This window comes from Hypomesus transpacificus, unplaced genomic scaffold (genome assembly GCF_021917145.1).
Source record: "Hypomesus transpacificus isolate Combined female unplaced genomic scaffold, fHypTra1 scaffold_100, whole genome shotgun sequence".
Classification (NCBI taxonomy): Eukaryota; Metazoa; Chordata; class Actinopteri; order Osmeriformes; family Osmeridae; genus Hypomesus; species Hypomesus transpacificus.
The window spans coordinates 4,147-28,012 of NW_025813695.1; the positions used below are offsets into that span (position 1 = coordinate 4,147).

A 23,866-nucleotide genomic window follows, 5' to 3' on the forward strand; every position below is an offset into this window, starting at 1 on the left:
ACACACTCATGTGCATCCATTCACTCACGACAGTGCCACTACTCTTCAAGAGGACCCTGTTTGGACTTCGCAGAATCACCGTTGCCGCTGGGACACCTTTGGCTCCGCGCAATCGGCGCTTCGCGCCGATGCGCTCCGCGCTTAGGATTGGATGTGAGGAGCCCCCAGTGTCTTCACTCGGATGTAGCATGTGCTACGGTTACCGGTCACCTCTGCTACCCACGCGTGAATCTTGACACCAGAGGTCTCCTACCTCTCCTCCTCGGGGGTTACCTTACTTGTGGGGACGGAAGACTTCAGAGCATGCTCCTGCTTAGACCTGGTGGTTTGCACACGTCCGTAAGTGGATACGGGGGTGGGTTATCCATGTACCCGTCGGTTGCTCACGTCCTCTTAGTGCTTAGGCATTTATTTACCTCGGGTAGCAAGCGTGACAAGGTCTACAGGCCTGGGACTCCTTTGGGGTCCTGGAGGGGGTCCATTCCCCTACCCCCTCTGATGGATGATCTACATGGGTCTAGGATACTTGTGCATTTACCCCTAGCCTATGCGGGTCGAAGTACTGAACTGCTTGGCGTGGGGGTCTTCAGAAACTGCTCCCTAACCCTAACCCTAACCCTAACCCTAACCCTAACCCTAACCCTAACCCTAACCCTAACCCTAACCCTAACCCTAACCCGCTGAAGGGGGAAATGCCCTGGGGGGAAACATAACAAAGGGAAGGAATTATACATCGAATCCTCTCAATATCCCACTCACCAAGAAATACTTCAAGCTTCTCCAAGCATTACATCACTCTGAGATTCTGAGTCATTCTATTTTGACAGGAGTCTGTCCTAAGGGGATGGAAAGACAGGTACAAAAATTAGCATCTTTTATCAAACCATCCTCGCCATCGCTCAATACCACAGAAAGAGTGAAAAATGATACTCAAAAGTGGTTGAGGGATGTATTGGAAACATTACGGGTCCACTACGATGGGGTAATGGGTTCAATTTTGGGAGACTTACCAGTACTGGATGAAAGGGCCCTTCAGGTAGCGGTGGGTTGGAGTAAGCTGAAATACAAAAGAAGATTCACTAGTACATCTGTGGATACTCTGCGTACAATGCTGATAACTCCAATGGAAATACCAGCTATTCCAAACCCACTGAACTCTGACAGTGTGGACTTCCCGCCGTTGCTCTGCTCCCCAGGGAGGGAGGGCCAGACCCCTTACATCCAGGGAACACCTATCCCTAAAAAACAGAGGACCAACCTGAGTAGGTTACGTCCAAAAAATACCCCTACCCATGGGAATAACAACTTACCTGGGAAAGGGGATTTGGCGACCTCTGGTGGTCCTCTGGGGACTGAAAGGTATAAAATTAGACCATTAGAGGGAGGAAGAACAACAATAACAACAGAGCCAATGCTACTTACCTTTAAGGAGGCCTTAATGTCATCTAGGCCGACTAGCGTTGTTATGATGGAGTTGCCACCCCAGACTCCCATACCCTTTAATCTCCAAATGGAGGACACCTCCTCAGAAATTGAGGCTGCACGGGGTCCTCCAGGAGGGGATTCTCACTCTGCAGGCGAGCGCTCTGCAGGTGAGGGGGGTGGGGAGAGGGGGGCAACAAACCAAAATCCTCCCCAACTCAGTAATGTGGCAGTCCACATTAGTGAGAGTCTTAATTCTTCTCCTTGTCCTAATGACCTGAGTGGTCCTCCAGAGGGCACTATGGGACAGCGAGAGACTATGATGGTGGCCAATGGGGGCCTCTTCCCAAATTCCCCCTTACCTAACCCCAACCCCTCCCTTTCCTGGGCCTCTCCTCCACTAGGGACAGATGGGGATCTTACCTCCACTCTGCCCCCGGTGCCTAACCCCAACTGTTTGGGAATGAATGGGGACTTGACCTCTACCCTGTCACCTGACCCTAACCTCAACCGTCCCGCTCCCCGTTCCCGCCCCTCCCCACACCCCCCCAGCCCCACTTACCTTAGTCCTCGCTGCCAGCTGCCATTGGGCACCGCCTCTCGTGTGGAACCTGTAAGACATCCAAATGTCCAAAGAAAGATCTTTGCATGGAACCTGGAAGTCACAAAACCAATACTGTTTATAGGAGATTCCAACCTCGCAAAAATACCTACCTTTGAAAATAACAACATTCAGGTAGACAGTTTCCCAGGGGCCTCTTGTGATCACCTAAGGGGAGTAATAGCAAAGCTAGCTCCCCAGCTGGAAGTGGAAAAGGTGATCCTTTCTGTAGGCCTGGTGAACTGTTTAAAGAAGAATGTACCTGATACATTACTGAAACAGATGCGACGACTCCTAGCGGTGTGTGACACAGGATTTCCAAATGCTATCATCTATGTAGCACAGATCCACTTCTCAGACAGGCTGGGTGACTTAGAAAAGAGCCTACTGAGGAGATTTAATGAGGATATTGTTAAAAGTTGTGAATATTTACCTGTCTTGGAGACGCGCTATTTTAATGTGATGCCAAGGGACCCGGTCCATTGGACTCCGGAAACTGCAGACAGAATTTTTAAACTATGGCTGGAATTTTTAAACTAAATGGAGACGAGTGTGATAATACAGCTCCATCATCCAACATTATGAACCTCTCAAGGTCTTATAGACTGAATGAGGTCGAGAAAAAAGTGCTGGAATTGGGACTTACCTTCATTCCTACTCCAAGGCAGCCAGACCGCAGGGAATTACGCCGAGACCTCCATATTTATCATAGGAGATTAAAACTGTTAGATCATTTTAATTATGAAAATGAATATGTCCATACACCCTTCACGGACCCGTCTAGCTGGGTGCCACAGAGGGTGGCTAACACAATTGAAACCCTTATCCAGAAAGATCTGGAAGCTCTTAGGGCCTTTAGACCAATGCCGGAGCAGACTTACAATCTGAGTACGGGGGAACTCCAAGCCATCAAGACTCTGGCAGAAAACCCGGCTCTGGTAATCAAACCGGCAGATAAGGGGTCACAAATTGTGATTATGGACAGGACTCAGTATCTTTTGGAAGCAGAAAAACAATTGGCCAACAGAGAACATTATACACCTTTATTACATTCAATGCAGCCCGAGACACAGATCATGATTCGCTCTGTCTTGTGTGAAATGTTTCGGGCTGACATAATAACATCAAAGCAAATGTCTTACCTGTTGGGACCGGATGTTCCCAGGCCAAGGGTTTTCTATCTGCTCCCTAAGATACACAAGGCCCTTGATAAATGGACTGTCCCGGGCCGGGTTCCCTGTGGCCGACCAATAGTAAGTGACTGTGGCTCAGAGTCGTCTAACATCGCTGAGTATCTGGACTCGCACATTAACCCACTCTCACACAGACATGCTTCTTACATAAAGGATACGTATGATTTTGTGGAGAAAGTTGGGTTAATTTCAGTCTCAGCCGATGCGTTTTTGTTTTCCATAGACATCAACTCACTATACACCAACATAGACACGACTCTGGGCCTGCAGGCAATTAGAGCTGCCTTTAATAAATTTCCTGTTGTAGGAAGACCTGATGCCTTTATTTTAGAACTTTTAAAGATGAGCCTGGACCGGAATGACTTTGAGTTCAACAATAAATATTACCTCCAGATTCATGGTACAGCGATGGGCAAGAAATTTGCCCCGGCCTATGCAAATTTGTATATGTGCGGGTGGGAAGAATCAGCATTTGTAAAATGTCGCCATCTGCCGTCACTGTACTTGAGGTACCTTGATGACATCTTCGGTATCTGGGAGGGAGATATGGAGAGTTTCAAAGAATTCTTAGAGGTCTTAAATACACATCATCCGGCCATCAAGATAACACACAACATCCAGAGAGAAACGTTGGAATTCCTAGACACACAGGTATTTTTTACATCCAGTTTGGGTGCAACAATAAAAAAATTAGCTACCAAGGTTTTCTTTAAGGAAACAGATAGACATGCTCTGCTCCACAAAAATAGTTATCATCCCAAGCATACATATAAAGGTCTGGTAAAATCACAACTTATCAGATTCCATCGCATTTGTACTCACCTGGAGGATGTGGAGGAGGCGACATCGGTCCTCTTTAAAGCCTTAAGGCCTCGGGGATATTCTCGGAGGTTCCTGAGGGGGATAAAGAGCGAAGTGAGAGGGGTGTTTCAAACAAATGGAAAATATGTGGTGAAAGATGATGAGAAAAAAATTATACCTGTGGTCACGACGTTCTCTCGTCCTCTTGGACGTTTGGGTGGCCAATTAAGGCACAACCTTGGACAGGCCCAGGAGACCCTGGAGGACCTGGGTTCTTTTAAGTTGATCTCTGCATACAGAAGGAATAAAAACCTGAAAGACAAACTGGTACACTCGAGCCTAAATAAGAAACCTAAGGTATCCCTAACAGAACAAGAACATTTCCACCAGGATGTCTATGTTGGAAATAGACATTCTGGGAGGGGGGGTACCAATAAGGAAAAACATCAACTTTAAAACTTACAATGTGGTGTACGCAATTAGATGCTCGAGTTGCCAGAAACTGTACATTGGAGAATCCAAATACTCCATGGAGATCCGTTTTAAACAGCACAGGTATCAGGTCAGGAGAGGAAACAAGGAGACGGTCCTATACCGGCACTTTGCATTGCATGGGGTTAGCAATATGGGGATTGAGGGTCTGGAGAGCCAGAAAGAGTGGACAAAAACTCAAAGACAAAAGGCAGAGAGAACCTGGATTCATCTTTTAAGAACAATTGACCCATTAGGGCTAAATGAGAAATATTAAAAATCCAAACAGGTTCCAATTAAACATAAAGGAGTGTTTTTTTAAAAATCTTACTTTGTTGTCCCTGGGGATATCTGTAGACGTTACAGGTAGTTGGGATCTTCCGCATGGCAGGGCTTCATATATATGTATATATATATATATATGTTTTCTGTTGTAATAATATTGCTATGAATTATGATTTATTACATTTGTGTTGGGCGCTTGTTGCCCTGCCATGTGGGAGATCCCAGCTCCAGAATGCAGTTGCACTTACCTCTTTTGCTGCGTTCAATGTTGTAGGATTCACCTGGGGGAATAGAAAGAAAAGAATGTCACATTAGTTTATTGCACCCTCATTGAGGACGAACAATGTGCACTATACTTACCAAAAACACTTACCTTACAGACCTTCAAATCTCCATAAAAATTATTCTTTCATCTTCACATCTTTACAGGAACAATAGGTCTCCACGGTCCAGCACAATGAGCTAGTGCCAGTGCAACTCCAACCCTGCAAGGGGTTGAGATCTCTTATCTAACCTAACCCTAACCCTAACCCTAACCCTAACCCTAACCCTAACCCTAACCCTAACCCTAACCTAACCTAACCCTAACCCTAACCCTAACCCTAACCCTAACCCTAACCCTAACCCTAACCCTAACCCTAACCCTAACCCTAACCCTACCCTAACCCTAACCCTAACCCTAACCCTAACCCTAACCCTAACCCTAACCCTAACCCTAACCCTAACCCTAACCCTAACCCAACATTTGAAGAAGACTTTGACACAGGATGTTGGAAGAGGACTTGAACACAGGATATTGGATGAAGACTATGATCCCTCTCAACACCTCCCCAAAAACCCCCCCCACACTCCCTTCTCGCTCCCCGCCACCCCCCACCCCTTTCCCCGCCCCCGGCCAACCCCCGCCCCCCCCCACCCCTTCCCCCGCCCCCGCCACCCCCCACTTTATTTTACTCTCTCCTCCCATCCTGGGAATTTCCCCTTGGATGGTAGGTAGAGGCTGACTAAAGCCCTGTGGGCAACAGTGTTCCTCGCCCCGTGGGTGTCGACTCTGTATGGTCATATCATAGATATATATAGATTCTCACACTTCCCTCATTGTTTTCCCCACCCCTTTCCGCACCACCCTTCAGCTCTCTTCCCCCACCCTCTCACCACCCTCCAGCTCTCTCCCCCCGCCACCCCCACCCAAAGAATTTCCGGTCCATACTTCAGTATTTTGGTTCAATATTAGGAGGAAAGTCTTCGGACAGCAGTATGTCAACCCTGTGGGATGCTAATACTGTCAGACTCCTATTGTTTAGCTCTTGAGCCGACAGACTAGTACTTGCAAATCAGTTCTTTTAGAATATATTCTTTATTCCATTTCAGGGGTTGGAGTGAGAGGGTTTTCAGGTGCGCGTGCCATAATGGGGTCTCACCTGAACTGTGGTCCCGTCGGGGTCCCACAGGGTGTTTCCTCGTCACTATTGCCAAACCTAACTCTGCCGGGGCCTTGGCCCTGCTCGCTCCATATACCCCTTCTCTTCCACTGCTCGCTCATATTGTTCCGAAGGCCGAAACGCCCAATGAAGACTGATGGGCTCCCATTTATTAAAAAGGTCAGGTTTGACAACAAGAAAACTCAACAGTTGAAGAAGACTTGGACACGGGATGTTGGATGAAGACTGATGGACTCCTATTTGCTGAAAAGGTCAGGTTGCCAACAAGAAAACACAGCAGTTGAAGAAGAATTGGACCCAGGATATTGGATGAAGACTGATGGGCTCCCATTTATTAAAAAGGTCAGGTTTGATAACAAAACTCAACAGTTGAAGAAGACTTGGACACGGGATGTTGGATGAAGACTGATGGACTCCTATTTGCTGAAAAGGTCAGGTTGCCAACAAGAAAACACAGCAGTTGAAGAAGAATTGGACCCAGGATATTGGATGAAGACTGATGGGCTCCCATTTATTAAAAAGGTCAGGTTTGACAACAAGAAAACACAACAGTTGAAGAAGACTTGGACACGGGATATTGGAAGAAGACTTGGACACGGGATGTTGGATGAAGACTGATGGGCTCCTATTTGCTGAAAAGGTCAGGTTGCCAACAAGAAAACACAGCAGTTGAAGAAGAATTGGACACAGGATATTGGATGAAGACTGATGGGCTCCCATTTATTGAAAAGGTCAGGTTTGACAACAAGAAAACACAGCGGTTGAAGAAGACTTGGACACGCGATGTTGGATGAAGACTAACGGGATCCGGATTTAGACCGACTCTGTACTCCTGGAATCATGACCATCTGTCCATTGAGGCCTGAGCCGGTGTCTCTTGAGTTTATTTTGTGTCATGGGCTAAAACCATAATCTCTGAACCACCTGGACTCACTGCTGGGCTCTCAGCCCTCTACAGTGATTCTGATCTTGGGCCTTGTCATGGGACGTGGTCTCGGGTGACTGCCTGGAGTGGCGGTGGGCATCGGGTATATCGGATGTGATCCTGATGTCAGGCTAGCCGGCGGTCATCTGTCAGGGCATTGATTGGACATCACGGTCTGCATTGTTGGTGCTGGGGAAGATCGGATGTGACCTCAACCACTTTGCGGGCTTTGGTGGTCTGGGTTGTATTATTGTTCAGAGTAGGGATGTGCTTGTGTAACATGATTTCTCTGTGAGACTGCTGGCTCTGGGCTTCTGGATTATGTTGGTCTTAACCTCTATGGTGATTCGGAGTCTGAGAACGATTTTAATTAAGTTTTGATAATCACTCGGAAGATGTTTTTTGCCAACACTCTGGACAGGACGACACAGGAATTCTTCACTCAAGCTCTCTACAGGATTTCTCCATTTTAGAATAATCTTGGGATGGGGAGTGTATGTTACTCACTCTTTTCTACTTTTCCTAGTCTTTCTCTGCCTTCCGTGGGTGTCTACACTATGGGTCACTGCTCTATTTTCCTTCTCCTTCTCTTGCCTAAACCCAACCCCCCCTCTCTCCAAACCCCCCCTCTCTCCCTACCCTAACCCCACCTGCACCCTATCCTAACCCCAACCCTAGACCCCTGGTGGGTCTCTCTTTCTCTCCTAAACCTAACCCTGCTTTCTATCCTAACCCTCTTTTATTCCTAGGACAGGTAAGTATTATTATTATTGACATTCATATTGTCTTATTGTGAAGCAGCTCAGGTAGGTATTATTATTGACATGAATATTTGATTGTTTGCTAGGTTTTTATTAGTAAAATTGCTTTTTAATGTTAAAGTCGCTAATTTATTGGAAAGTCGCTTTGAGTTGAGGCGTCTGGGCATTCTGTTAGTTTTTCCCCATTTCTTCTCAGAACAGCATTGGGTGGGACGGTTTCTCTGTGGACTGGACTTTTTTACAAAATTCAGGTGTTGACGTACCAATTGGACTGGAATCACACACTGGGGATTTGATCAACCCTGGTGGGCCTGCCTATGGTGAGGGTGTCTAGTGTTTCAAAGGCCGAAACACCCAATGATCCTAGGTATACTACTGATGATGTGATTCCACAATTTAGATTCTCACATTTGGCGTTAAATCTCACTTCTACTTGACTGACAAACGCTGTGACAGCTGTATTTATTTTAGCAATAGGAGGGTTGAAGTCTTGAGACGATGGTATATCATCCAGAGGGATGTTAATGCTGATGGGCTCCTATTTGCTAAAAAGGTCAGGTTTGACAACAAGAAAGCACAACAGTTGAAGAGGACTTGGACATTGGATGAAGACTAATGGAAAGGTCAGGTTTGACAACAACATTTGAAGAAGACTTTGACACAGGATGTTGGAAGAGGACTTGAACACAGGATATTGGATGAAGACTATGATCCCTCTCAACACCTCCCCAAAAACCCCCCCCACACTCCCTTCTCGCTCCCCGCCACCCCCCACCCCTTTCCCCGCCCCCGGCCAACCCCCGCCCCCCCCACCCCTTCCCCCGCCCCCGCCACCCCCCACTTTATTTTACTCTCTCCTCCCATCCTGGGAATTTCCCCTTGGATGGTAGGTAGAGGCTGACTAAAGCCCTGTGGGCAACAGTGTTCCTCGCCCCGTGGGTGTCGACTCTGTATGGTCATATCATAGATATATATAGATTCTCACACTTCCCTCATTGTTTTCCCCACCCCTTTCCGCACCACCCTTCAGCTCTCTTCCCCCACCCTCTCACCACCCTCCAGCTCTCTCCCCCCGCCACCCCCACCCAAAGAATTTCCGGTCCATACTTCAGTATTTTGGTTCAATATTAGGAGGAAAGTCTTCGGACAGCAGTATGTCAACCCTGTGGGATGCTAATACTGTCAGACTCCTATTGTTTAGCTCTTGAGCCGACAGACTAGTACTTGCAAATCAGTTCTTTTAGAATATATTCTTTATTCCATTTCAGGGGTTGGAGTGAGAGGGTTTTCAGGTGCGCGTGCCATAATGGGGTCTCACCTGAACTGTGGTCCCGTCGGGGTCCCACAGGGTGTTTCCTCGTCACTATTGCCAAACCTAACTCTGCCGGGGCCTTGGCCCTGCTCGCTCCATATACCCCTTCTCTTCCACTGCTCGCTCATATTGTTCCGAAGGCCGAAACGCCCAATGAAGACTGATGGGCTCCCATTTATTAAAAAGGTCAGGTTTGACAACAAGAAAACTCAACAGTTGAAGAAGACTTGGACACGGGATGTTGGATGAAGACTGATGGACTCCTATTTGCTGAAAAGGTCAGGTTGCCAACAAGAAAACACAGCAGTTGAAGAAGAATTGGACCCAGGATATTGGATGAAGACTGATGGGCTCCCATTTATTAAAAAGGTCAGGTTTGATAACAAAACTCAACAGTTGAAGAAGACTTGGACACGGGATGTTGGATGAAGACTGATGGACTCCTATTTGCTGAAAAGGTCAGGTTGCCAACAAGAAAACACAGCAGTTGAAGAAGAATTGGACCCAGGATATTGGATGAAGACTGATGGGCTCCCATTTATTAAAAAGGTCAGGTTTGACAACAAGAAAACACAACAGTTGAAGAAGACTTGGACACGGGATATTGGAAGAAGACTTGGACACGGGATGTTGGATGAAGACTGATGGGCTCCTATTTGCTGAAAAGGTCAGGTTGCCAACAAGAAAACACAGCAGTTGAAGAAGAATTGGACACAGGATATTGGATGAAGACTGATGGGCTCCCATTTATTGAAAAGGTCAGGTTTGACAACAAGAAAACACAGCGGTTGAAGAAGACTTGGACACGCGATGTTGGATGAAGACTAACGGGATCCGGATTTAGACCGACTCTGTACTCCTGGAATCATGACCATCTGTCCATTGAGGCCTGAGCCGGTGTCTCTTGAGTTTATTTTGTGTCATGGGCTAAAACCATAATCTCTGAACCACCTGGACTCACTGCTGGGCTCTCAGCCCTCTACAGTGATTCTGATCTTGGGCCTTGTCATGGGACGTGGTCTCGGGTGACTGCCTGGAGTGGCGGTGGGCATCGGGTATATCGGATGTGATCCTGATGTCAGGCTAGCCGGCGGTCATCTGTCAGGGCATTGATTGGACATCACGGTCTGCATTGTTGGTGCTGGGGAAGATCGGATGTGACCTCAACCACTTTGCGGGCTTTGGTGGTCTGGGTTGTATTATTGTTCAGAGTAGGGATGTGCTTGTGTAACATGATTTCTCTGTGAGACTGCTGGCTCTGGGCTTCTGGATTATGTTGGTCTTAACCTCTATGGTGATTCGGAGTCTGAGAACGATTTTAATTAAGTTTTGATAATCACTCGGAAGATGTTTTTTGCCAACACTCTGGACAGGACGACACAGGAATTCTTCACTCAAGCTCTCTACAGGATTTCTCCATTTTAGAATAATCTTGGGATGGGGAGTGTATGTTACTCACTCTTTTCTACTTTTCCTAGTCTTTCTCTGCCTTCCGTGGGTGTCTACACTATGGGTCACTGCTCTATTTTCCTTCTCCTTCTCTTGCCTAAACCCAACCCCCCCTCTCTCCAAACCCCCCCTCTCTCCCTACCCTAACCCCACCTGCACCCTATCCTAACCCCAACCCTAGACCCCTGGTGGGTCTCTCTTTCTCTCCTAAACCTAACCCTGCTTTCTATCCTAACCCTCTTTTATTCCTAGGACAGGTAAGTATTATTATTATTGACATTCATATTGTCTTATTGTGAAGCAGCTCAGGTAGGTATTATTATTGACATGAATATTTGATTGTTTGCTAGGTTTTTATTAGTAAAATTGCTTTTTAATGTTAAAGTCGCTAATTTATTGGAAAGTCGCTTTGAGTTGAGGCGTCTGGGCATTCTGTTAGTTTTTCCCCATTTCTTCTCAGAACAGCATTGGGTGGGACGGTTTCTCTGTGGACTGGACTTTTTTACAAAATTCAGGTGTTGACGTACCAATTGGACTGGAATCACACACTGGGGATTTGATCAACCCTGGTGGGCCTGCCTATGGTGAGGGTGTCTAGTGTTTCAAAGGCCGAAACACCCAATGATCCTAGGTATACTACTGATGATGTGATTCCACAATTTAGATTCTCACATTTGGCGTTAAATCTCACTTCTACTTGACTGACAAACGCTGTGACAGCTGTATTTATTTTAGCAATAGGAGGGTTGAAGTCTTGAGACGATGGTATATCATCCAGAGGGATGTTAATGCTGATGGGCTCCTATTTGCTAAAAAGGTCAGGTTTGACAACAAGAAAGCACAACAGTTGAAGAGGACTTGGACATTGGATGAAGACTAATGGAAAGGTCAGGTTTGACAACAACATTTGAAGAAGACTTTGACACAGGATGTTGGAAGAGGACTTGAACACAGGATATTGGATGAAGACTATGATCCCTCTCAACACCTCCCCAAAAACCCCCCCCACACTCCCTTCTCGCTCCCCGCCACCCCCCACCCCTTTCCCCGCCCCCGGCCAACCCCCGCCCCCCCCACCCCTTCCCCCGCCCCCGCCACCCCCCACTTTATTTTACTCTCTCCTCCCATCCTGGGAATTTCCCCTTGGATGGTAGGTAGAGGCTGACTAAAGCCCTGTGGGCAACAGTGTTCCTCGCCCCGTGGGTGTCGACTCTGTATGGTCATATCATAGATATATATAGATTCTCACACTTCCCTCATTGTTTTCCCCACCCCTTTCCGCACCACCCTTCAGCTCTCTTCCCCCACCCTCTCACCACCCTCCAGCTCTCTCCCCCCGCCACCCCCACCCAAAGAATTTCCGGTCCATACTTCAGTATTTTGGTTCAATATTAGGAGGAAAGTCTTCGGACAGCAGTATGTCAACCCTGTGGGATGCTAATACTGTCAGACTCCTATTGTTTAGCTCTTGAGCCGACAGACTAGTACTTGCAAATCAGTTCTTTTAGAATATATTCTTTATTCCATTTCAGGGGTTGGAGTGAGAGGGTTTTCAGGTGCGCGTGCCATAATGGGGTCTCACCTGAACTGTGGTCCCGTCGGGGTCCCACAGGGTGTTTCCTCGTCACTATTGCCAAACCTAACTCTGCCGGGGCCTTGGCCCTGCTCGCTCCATATACCCCTTCTCTTCCACTGCTCGCTCATATTGTTCCGAAGGCCGAAACGCCCAATGAAGACTGATGGGCTCCCATTTATTAAAAAGGTCAGGTTTGACAACAAGAAAACTCAACAGTTGAAGAAGACTTGGACACGGGATGTTGGATGAAGACTGATGGACTCCTATTTGCTGAAAAGGTCAGGTTGCCAACAAGAAAACACAGCAGTTGAAGAAGAATTGGACCCAGGATATTGGATGAAGACTGATGGGCTCCCATTTATTAAAAAGGTCAGGTTTGATAACAAAACTCAACAGTTGAAGAAGACTTGGACACGGGATGTTGGATGAAGACTGATGGACTCCTATTTGCTGAAAAGGTCAGGTTGCCAACAAGAAAACACAGCAGTTGAAGAAGAATTGGACCCAGGATATTGGATGAAGACTGATGGGCTCCCATTTATTAAAAAGGTCAGGTTTGACAACAAGAAAACACAACAGTTGAAGAAGACTTGGACACGGGATATTGGAAGAAGACTTGGACACGGGATGTTGGATGAAGACTGATGGGCTCCTATTTGCTGAAAAGGTCAGGTTGCCAACAAGAAAACACAGCAGTTGAAGAAGAATTGGACACAGGATATTGGATGAAGACTGATGGGCTCCCATTTATTGAAAAGGTCAGGTTTGACAACAAGAAAACACAGCGGTTGAAGAAGACTTGGACACGCGATGTTGGATGAAGACTAACGGGATCCGGATTTAGACCGACTCTGTACTCCTGGAATCATGACCATCTGTCCATTGAGGCCTGAGCCGGTGTCTCTTGAGTTTATTTTGTGTCATGGGCTAAAACCATAATCTCTGAACCACCTGGACTCACTGCTGGGCTCTCAGCCCTCTACAGTGATTCTGATCTTGGGCCTTGTCATGGGACGTGGTCTCGGGTGACTGCCTGGAGTGGCGGTGGGCATCGGGTATATCGGATGTGATCCTGATGTCAGGCTAGCCGGCGGTCATCTGTCAGGGCATTGATTGGACATCACGGTCTGCATTGTTGGTGCTGGGGAAGATCGGATGTGACCTCAACCACTTTGCGGGCTTTGGTGGTCTGGGTTGTATTATTGTTCAGAGTAGGGATGTGCTTGTGTAACATGATTTCTCTGTGAGACTGCTGGCTCTGGGCTTCTGGATTATGTTGGTCTTAACCTCTATGGTGATTCGGAGTCTGAGAACGATTTTAATTAAGTTTTGATAATCACTCGGAAGATGTTTTTTGCCAACACTCTGGACAGGACGACACAGGAATTCTTCACTCAAGCTCTCTACAGGATTTCTCCATTTTAGAATAATCTTGGGATGGGGAGTGTATGTTACTCACTCTTTTCTACTTTTCCTAGTCTTTCTCTGCCTTCCGTGGGTGTCTACACTATGGGTCACTGCTCTATTTTCCTTCTCCTTCTCTTGCCTAAACCCAACCCCCCCTCTCTCCAAACCCCCCCTCTCTCCCTACCCTAACCCCACCTGCACCCTATCCTAACCCCAACCCTAGACCCCTGGTGGGTCTCTCTTTCTCTCCTAAACCTAACCCTGCTTTCTATCCTAACCCTCTTTTATTCCTAGGACAGGTAAGTATTATTATTATTGACATTCATATTGTCTTATTGTGAAGCAGCTCAGGTAGGTATTATTATTGACATGAATATTTGATTGACTGCTAGGTTTTTATTAGTAAAATTGCTTTTTAATGTTAAAGTCGCTAATTTATTGGAAAGTCGCTTTGAGTTGAGGCGTCTGGGCATTCTGTTAGTTTTTCCCCATTTCTTCTCAGAACAGCATTGGGTGGGACGGTTTCTCTGTGGACTGGACTTTTTTACAAAATTCAGGTGTTGACGTACCAATTGGACTGGAATCACACACTGGGGATTTGATCAACCCTGGTGGGCCTGCCTATGGTGAGGGTGTCTAGTGTTTCAAAGGCCGAAACACCCAATGATCCTAGGTATACTACTGATGATGTGATTCCACAATTTAGATTCTCACATTTGGCGTTAAATCTCACTTCTACTTGACTGACAAACGCTGTGACAGCTGTATTTATTTTAGCAATAGGAGGGTTGAAGTCTTGAGACGATGGTATATCATCCAGAGGGATGTTAATGCTGATGGGCTCCTATTTGCTAAAAAGGTCAGGTTTGACAACAAGAAAGCACAACAGTTGAAGAGGACTTGGACATTGGATGAAGACTAATGGAAAGGTCAGGTTTGACAACAACATTTGAAGAAGACTTTGACACAGGATGTTGGAAGAGGACTTGAACACAGGATATTGGATGAAGACTATGATCCCTCTCAACACCTCCCCAAAAACCCCCCCCACACTCCCTTCTCGCTCCCCGCCACCCCCCACCCCTTTCCCCGCCCCCGGCCAACCCCCGCCCCCCCCACCCCTTCCCCCGCCCCCGCCACCCCCCACTTTATTTTACTCTCTCCTCCCATCCTGGGAATTTCCCCTTGGATGGTAGGTAGAGGCTGACTAAAGCCCTGTGGGCAACAGTGTTCCTCGCCCCGTGGGTGTCGACTCTGTATGGTCATATCATAGATATATATAGATTCTCACACTTCCCTCATTGTTTTCCCCACCCCTTTCCGCACCACCCTTCAGCTCTCTTCCCCCACCCTCTCACCACCCTCCAGCTCTCTCCCCCCGCCACCCCCACCCAAAGAATTTCCGGTCCATACTTCAGTATTTTGGTTCAATATTAGGAGGAAAGTCTTCGGACAGCAGTATGTCAACCCTGTGGGATGCTAATACTGTCAGACTCCTATTGTTTAGCTCTTGAGCCGACAGACTAGTACTTGCAAATCAGTTCTTTTAGAATATATTCTTTATTCCATTTCAGGGGTTGGAGTGAGAGGGTTTTCAGGTGCGCGTGCCATAATGGGGTCTCACCTGAACTGTGGTCCCGTCGGGGTCCCACAGGGTGTTTCCTCGTCACTATTGCCAAACCTAACCCTAACCCTAACCCTAACCCTAACCCTAACCCTAACCTAAACCCTAACCCTAACCCTAAACCCTAACCCTAACCCTAACCCTAACCCTAACCCTAACCCTAACCCTAACCCTAACCCAAACCCTGACCCTGACCCTGACCCAGACCCTGACCCTGACCCTGACCCTGACCCTGACCCTAACCCTAACCCTAACCCTAACCCTAACCCTACCCCTACCCCTAACCCCTAACCCCTAACCCCTAACCCTAACCCTAACCCTAACCCCTTCCACTTCAAAAAACACACCTTCTCCCCCTCTAACACACAGACACATGCACGGGGAGCTTTCTCCACAGAGACAAGCTTCCCCTCCCCTGTAGGTCACCGATACTCCCCCTCATCATCTTCCCCCATCCATCTGAATCTGGTCCCAAACACCACTAAACACCCTTTAACCCCTTCTTTCTTCCCACCTTCCCCAGGCGCCGAACAGGAGAGTCCCCCAAAAAACAGGCCCTTATTGCAGGCAAATAACATGATGAAAGGGCAACCAAAAGGCAAATCACCTTTGGTAAAAGCCTACTCTGAGCCCTCCCCTTTCCACCCTACCAAGGAGCCTGTAGGGGACTCTCCGAAACTCGGCGCCTCAACACGCACATCCCTACAGCCAACACACACTTCTCAACTCCGGTCACAAGACCCTAGCACCCCCCAACACACCCAAGCACTAGTCACACCGACTTATCACATAGCCCGGCCCGCACGCAAGGTGGCGGACTGGAACATTAAAGGCATAAAGTCCCATCTGTTCATCGGGGATTCCAACTTAAATAGGATTCCCCCCTTCCAGAACCCTAGGGCACAGGTGGATAGCTACCCCGGGGCCACCTTTCACCATTTCCAAAAGGTACTGGAAAAAACACAGGTACACCCACACACAGAGGTGGTGGTCCTCTCGGTGGGTCTCAACAATAAGGATCTCGACCCATACCAGACATCACTCAAACAATTAGGCAACATGTACAGGGAAGCCAAGAGCACCTTCCCTAACGCCACCATCTACGTCCCCATCATAAGCCACTCACCACTTCTCACTCCACAACATAAACAAAACATTAAGATCATAAATAGTTACATCAGCAAACACCTACCCACACTGTATGAAATACCTCATGATGCATTCTACACTAATAGGGACAACATTCACTGGACACCAGAAACAGCAGCAGCAATATTTGCACACTGGTGTTCACAGTTAAATTTATAATTACTCATACTCACAACCCAGACACCTTTAACATTGTCACACATTTACCAACGACACATACATCTAGGGCCCCCCCTCCTCCCCCCGCCCCCCAGCTCCCTCATTCACCACTACCATCCAATTCTAACATTTTGAATCTGTCCAAAACATTTCACCCATCACCAACACAAGTAGCACTTCTGGAGAGAGGCCTCACCTTTGTGCCCCGTCCCACCACTTTTGACCAGGAGGAACTTCAAAGGGACATCCACAAATATCACAGACGACTTAAAATACTGGACTACTTTGACTATACAGAGAGCAATAACCACCTGCCCTTCATCAATCCTTCCACCTGGGAGCCTAAACTCTCCCAGGTGGACCACCACATCAGGACCCTCATCAAGGCGGACAGAAGGACTTTACGAGACCATAACACACAGACGGACAGACAGGACAACCTCACTACCACACTCCGAGAGTCACTACAAACACTCAAAAACAACCCACACATAGTCATCAAACCAGCGGACAAAGGATCCAAAATAGTCATCTTAGATAACCACCAGTACATTTTTGAAGCAAATAGGCAGTTAAACAACATCAGACATTACAAAATCATACCGGATAGCATACAACCACAGACACAGGTGAAACTTAGGACTATCATCAAATCACTTTATGACAGACGCTACATTACAGCTAAGCAACGGGACTACCTATACGGACCGGACACCCCACGACAAAGACTCTTTTACTTACTTCCCAAGATCCACAAAGAACCGGACACCTGGACCATTCCCTTTGAAGTTCCTCCTGGCAGACCCATAGTATCCGATTGTAACAGCGAGTCCTATAACATCTCGGAATACATCGACTACTACATCAACCCCTTATCCACCCGGCACCCCAGTTATCTTAAAGACACATATCACTTTTTAGAAAAGCTCAAGCCCATAGCCGTTCCCTCCCACACACACATCTTCACCATCGATGTGGACAGCCTGTACACCAACATTAACACCACAATGGGTGTGCAGGCTGTCAAATCCCTATTTCATAAGCACCCAGATAACAAAAGACCGGATCAGGACATTTTACAGTTATTACAAATTAGCTTAGATAATAATGATTTCTTATTTAACAATAAACATTATCTGCAGACGATGGGTACGGCTATGGGCAAAAAGTTTGCCCCCGCATATGCCAACATTTACATGGCTGAGTGGGAGAGAGAAGCGCTGTCAAAGTGTCCACTGCAACCATCATTCTACTTCAGGTTTTTAGACGATATCATAGGGGCATGGCCACACGACATCAAACATTTCACGGAATTCATACACATACTTAACTCACACCATCCATCCATCACGGTGAAGTACATCATTGACCCACAACAGATTCACTTTCTGGACACTACAGTTTACTTTCACACAATAAACGCAACACATAAGACACTTCAGACACGAGTATATTTCAAACCCACAGACACACACGCACTATTACATAAACATAGCTATCACCCCAAGCACACATTTAAAGGTATCGTCAAATCACAGATCATCCGGTTTCATAGAATATCGTCTCACAAAGACGATTTACACATAGCCATTCAAACACTCTTTCACTCACTCAGACAAAGGGGATATTCCAAGAGGTTTCTGCGCACTATTAAAAATGACACTTTGGCAGCTCTCTCTCCCACTCGGCCCACACACACACCCAACACTACAAACAGCGATGCACACACAACCAACACACACACATCACACACACCTCAGACATTCCAAATACAAGCAACAGTACATACACAACCTGCAGCAGATCCCCTCCCCCTCCTATCCCCCTTCCCCCCAAATCCTCTCCCTTACCCTACACCGGGTTTGCATCCTGTATCCTCCCCCAACCCCCCTCCTAACCCTAAACCTTCCCAGGGCCCTGCTACAGTACCCCACCCAACACCCCGCTACTATCCCATCTTTAATTCCACCCGTAGTCATAGTCACCAACCCCACCCTCCCCTTAACCCCACTCCTCCCCCTCCCAAAACTATACCCAGCCTGGTCCCCTACCCTAACCACAACCCCTCGGATCCCGCGCCTAACCCCAACCCTCCCCGCAACCCCACCCCCCTTCCTTTTAATTCCACGGGTAGACCCAACCTGACTTTTAACCCTAACCCCAACCTTCCCGACCCCACGCCCAACCTCAACTCCCCCTTTAACATCTCCGCGGACCCGCCCTTTAACCCCATCCCGGAAGCACACCCCCCCTTTAACCCTACCTTTCCTCCCACTTCCCCGGCTACCTCACACACAACCGGCACTGGCCCAGATCCACCTAAAATCATCATTCCCTTAGTCACGACATTCTCACATAGAACACGCCCACTGCAACATACATTCAAACACAATTTCACCACAGCTCAACACACATACCCCCCACTTAAACCATATAGGATCATCTCCGCATATAGAAAAAATAAAAGTCTTAAGGATATCCTCATACATACTAAATTCAGCAATATGCCCCCTCCAATAACCAAACCTCACACATTGCACTACAAAAACAGGAAATTTATTACAAACCCCCATAGCCACACATCGGCTCCAGTCCCGGACAGCCTCACCCTACAAACCTCCAATGTGGTTTACATCATCACCTGCACACTCTGCCATAAACACTACGTAGGAGAAACCGGAGCTTCAATAGACACTAGGCTGAAACAACACCTCAACAACATCTCACGGGCACACCTACAAACAACACTGGTCACACACTTCCAGGAGCACCCCGTCACTCACCTCATCATATCTGGGGTGGAGTCGGGGTCCGGGTGGTCCAGTGGACAGCGGAAGCATGCCGAAAGAAAATGGATCACACAGTTGAACACAATTACACCCCTGGGACTGAATGAGAAAACATAACATTCTTATTTTTCACACAGGACCAGTTTAATTTAATAAATAAAGTGTATACATATTTTTTCATGGCAATTCTGTTGATGTATACTTCCTTCTGGTACTGACTACACAACACCCACACACACACACACACAGATCAGGTCCATACACAACACATACGTCTACACCCTCGCACAGAGGCCCAAATAAACACACACACATAGTTAACCTTTTTACTTATTCACATACAGCTTTACATAGACACATAGACTGACACACTAGAAAACAGTGCAACAACACTCACCCTGATCTCCATCTTCAGCACCATCCACTTATTCATCGCCACACAGCACCTGTAAAATACACCCACACATATTTACCTGCACACACATAGATCGACACATTAAAAAAGTAATTTCAACAACACTTACCTTGATCCTCAAATCCACAACACCATCCACTCATTCAGCGCCACACAGCACCTGTTTTTTTTAAAAAAAACAAACATGATTCTACAACACATCCATTTGCATTCCTACCCTTTTCATTTCAATTTCAATTAGCTTAACAACACAGTAATAATAGGCCCGTGCTCTTTAAGACCATCCAGTTTTTCTTTTAACCCTACCCTAACCCAAACCTAACCCTAACCCTAACCTAAACCCTAACCCTAACCCTAAACCCTAACCCTAAACCCTAAACCCTAACCCTAACCCTAACCCTAACCCTAACCCTAACCCAGACCCTGACCCTGACCCTGACCCTGACCCTGACCCTGACCCTGACCCTAACCCTAACCCTAACCCTAACCCTAACCCTACCCCTACCCCTAACCCCTAACCCCTAACCCTAACCCTAACCCTAACCCTACTAACCCTAACCCTAACCCTAACCCTAACCCTAACCCTAACCCTAACCCTAACCCTTGACCCCTGACCCCTGACCCCGACCCCGACCCCGACCCCGACCCCGACCCCGACCCCGACCCCGACCCCAACCCTAACCCTGGTGGGTCTCTCTTTCTCTCCTAAACCTAACCCTGCTTTCTATCTTAACCCTCTTTTATTCCTAGGACAGGTAAGTATTATTATTATTGACATTCATGTTGTCTTATTGTGAAGCAGCTCAGGTAGGTATTATTATTGACATGAATATTTTATTGTTTGCTAGGTTTTTATTAGTAAAATTGCTTTTTAATGTTAAAGTCGCTAGTTTATTGGAAAGTCGCTTTGAGTTGAGGCGTCTGGGCATTCTGTTAGTTTTTCCCATTTCTTCTCAGAACAGCATTGGGTGGGACGGTTTCTCTGTGGACTGGACTTTTTTACAAAATTCAGGTGTTGACGTACCAATTGGACTGGAATCACACACTGGGGATTTGATCAACCCTGGTGGGCCTGCCTATGGTGAGGGTGTCTAGTGTTTCGAAGGCCGAAACACCCAATGATCCTGGGTATACTACTGATGATGTGATTCCACAATTTAGACTCACATTTGGCTTTAATTCTCACTTCTTCTTGACTGACAGACGCTGTGACAGCTATATTTATTTTAGCAATAGGCAGTGTTAGAGTGGTATATCATCCAGAGGGATGTTTATGCCGATGGGCTCCTATTTGCTAAAAAGGTCAGGTTTGACAACAAGGAAACAACAATTGAAGAAGACTTGGACACAGGATGTTGGATGAAGACTGATGGGCTCCCATTTATTAAAAAGGTCAGGTTTGACAACAAGGAAACAACAGCAGTTGAAGAAGACTTGGACACAGGAGGTTGGATGAAGACTGATGGGCTCCCATTTATTAAAAAGGTCAGGTTTGACAACAAGGAAACAACAGCAGTTGAAGAGGACCTGGAGACGGGATGTTGGATGAAGACCAACGGGATCCGGATTTGGGCCGACTCTGTACTCATTGAATCATGACCTTCGGTCCATTGAGGCCTGGGCCGGTGTCTCTTGAGTTTGTTTTGTCTCATGGGCTAAAACCATAATCTCTGAACCACCTGGACTCACTGCTGGGCTCTCAGCGCTCTACAGTGATCCCGATCTTGGGCCTTGTCATGGGACGTGGTCTCGGGTGACTGCCTGGAGTGGCGGTGGGCATCGGGTATATCGGATGTGATCCTGGTGTCAGGCTAGCCGGCGGTCATCTGTCAGGGCATTGATTGGGCATCACGGTCGGCATTGTTGGTGCTGGGGAAGATCGGATGTGACCTCAACCACTTTGCAGGCTTTGGTGGTCTGGGTTGTATTATTGTTCAGAGTAGGGATGTGCTTGTGTTACATGATTTCTCTGTGAGACTGCTGGCCCTGGGCTTCTGGATGACGTTGGTCTTAACCTTTACGGGGATTCTGAGTCTGAGAACGGTTTTAATTACATTTTTTAATTACATTTTGGAAAGTCTTCGGACAACTGTATCCCTGTGGGATGTTAATACTACTTCTATTGGCCAATGTGACTGGCAGTAGAGAAGGAGGAGCCTATAAAACAGACTCTTGCTCATTTATTCATTCCAGGGGGACGGAGTGAGTTGGGTTTCAGGTGCGCGTGCCTAAATGGGGTCTCACCAGTACTGTGGTCCCGTCGGGGTCCCACAGGGTGTTTCCTCGTTATTACTACCACACCTAACCTTGCCGGGGCCTTGGCCCGACTTGCTCCTATCGTCCCCTTTCCACTCTTAATTCTTATATTAATTCTTATATTGCCTCAAGAAGATGAAGACAATTTTTGTGAGAAGGCCTGTGGCTTTGCTCTTCTAAGTTTAGATTTTTCACATCACTCTGAACGGGACGGCACAAGACTTCCTCAATCAATCAAGCTTTCTGCAGGATTTGTTCACTCAAGAGGTTATTTTGGGAGGGGGAATGTGTTTTGCTCACTGTTTTCTACTCTTCCTAGTCTGTCTCTGCCTTCCGCCCCTTGGGATTGATTCCTTTGGGGAGGGCGGGAGATTTCGACTCGAGCCCTGTGGGCAGCAGTGTCATTCGCCCTGTGGGTGTCTGCACTGTACGAGTCACTGCTCTATTTTCCTTCTCCTTCTCTTGCCTAAACCCAACCCCCCCTCTCTCCAAACCCCCCCTCTCTCCCTACCCTAACCCCACCTGCACCCTATCCTAACCCCAACCCTAGACCCCTGGTGGGTCTCTCTTTCTCTCCTAAACCTAACCCTGCTTTCTATCCTAACCCTCTTTTATTCCTAGGACAGGTAAGTATTATTATTATTATTATTGACATTCATATTGTCTTATTGTGAAGCAGCTCAGGTAGGTATTATTATTGACATGAATATTTGATTGTTTGCTAGGTTTTTATTAGTAAAATTGCTTTTTAATGTTAAAGTCGCTAATTTATTGGAAAGTCGCTTTGAGTTGAGGCGTCTGGGCATTCTGTTAGTTTTTCCCATTTCTTCTCAGAACAGCATTGGGTGGGACGGTTTCTCTGTGGACTGGACTTTTTTACAAAATTCAGGTGTTGACGTACCAATTGGACTGGAATCACACACTGGGGATTTGATCAACCCTGGTGGGCCTGCCTATGGTGAGGGTGTCTAGTGTTTCGAAGGCCGAAACACCCAATGATCCTGGGTATACTACTGATGATGTGATTCCACAATTTAGACTCACATTTGGCTTTAATTCTCACTTCTTCTTGACTGACAGACGCTGTGACAGCTATATTTATTTTAGCAATAGGCAGTGTTAGAGTGGTATATCATCCAGAGGGATGTTTATGCCGATGGGCTCCTATTTGCTAAAAAGGTCAGGTTTGACAACAAGGAAACAACAATTGAAGAAGACTTGGACACAGGATGTTGGATGAAGACTGATGGGCTCCCATTTATTAAAAAGGTCAGGTTTGACAACAAGGAAACAACAGCAGTTGAAGAAGACTTGGACACAGGAGGTTGGATGAAGACTGATGGGCTCCCATTTATTAAAAAGGTCAGGTTTGACAACAAGGAAACAACAGCAGTTGAAGAGGACCTGGAGACGGGATGTTGGATGAAGACCAACGGGATCCGGATTTGGGCCGACTCTGTACTCATTGAATCATGACCTTCGGTCCATTGAGGCCTGGGCCGGTGTCTCTTGAGTTTGTTTTGTCTCATGGGCTAAAACCATAATCTCTGAACCACCTGGACTCACTGCTGGGCTCTCAGCGCTCTACAGTGATCCCGATCTTGGGCCTTGTCATGGGACGTGGTCTCGGGTGACTGCCTGGAGTGGCGGTGGGCATCGGGTATATCGGATGTGATCCTGGTGTCAGGCTAGCCGGCGGTCATCTGTCAGGGCATTGATTGGGCATCACGGTCGGCATTGTTGGTGCTGGGGAAGATCGGATGTGACCTCAACCACTTTGCAGGCTTTGGTGGTCTGGGTTGTATTATTGTTCAGAGTAGGGATGTGCT

At 47.1% G+C, this 23,866-nt stretch overlaps 3 long non-coding RNA genes across 3 annotated transcripts; all 3 read right to left on the reverse strand.

Annotated features, from left to right (window-relative positions):
* Positions 1-1,983: 1,983 nt before the first annotated feature.
* LOC124487780 lies at positions 1,984-2,592 on the reverse strand. The gene is made up of 3 exons (XR_006958533.1): positions 2,457-2,592; positions 2,137-2,265; positions 1,984-2,033 (listed from the first exon to the last, which is right to left on the reverse strand). It is a non-coding gene; the product is annotated as an uncharacterized LOC124487780 (long non-coding RNA).
* Positions 2,593-4,201: 1,609 nt separating this feature from the next.
* LOC124487779 lies at positions 4,202-5,251 on the reverse strand. The gene is made up of 3 exons (XR_006958532.1): positions 5,022-5,251; positions 4,481-4,657; positions 4,202-4,306 (listed from the first exon to the last, which is right to left on the reverse strand). It is a non-coding gene; the product is annotated as an uncharacterized LOC124487779 (long non-coding RNA).
* A 14,126-nt stretch (positions 5,252-19,377) lies between these two features.
* LOC124487781 lies at positions 19,378-20,098 on the reverse strand. The gene is made up of 3 exons (XR_006958534.1): positions 19,891-20,098; positions 19,764-19,812; positions 19,378-19,465 (listed from the first exon to the last, which is right to left on the reverse strand). It is a non-coding gene; the product is annotated as an uncharacterized LOC124487781 (long non-coding RNA).
* Between the last annotated feature and the right edge of the window lie 3,768 nt (positions 20,099-23,866).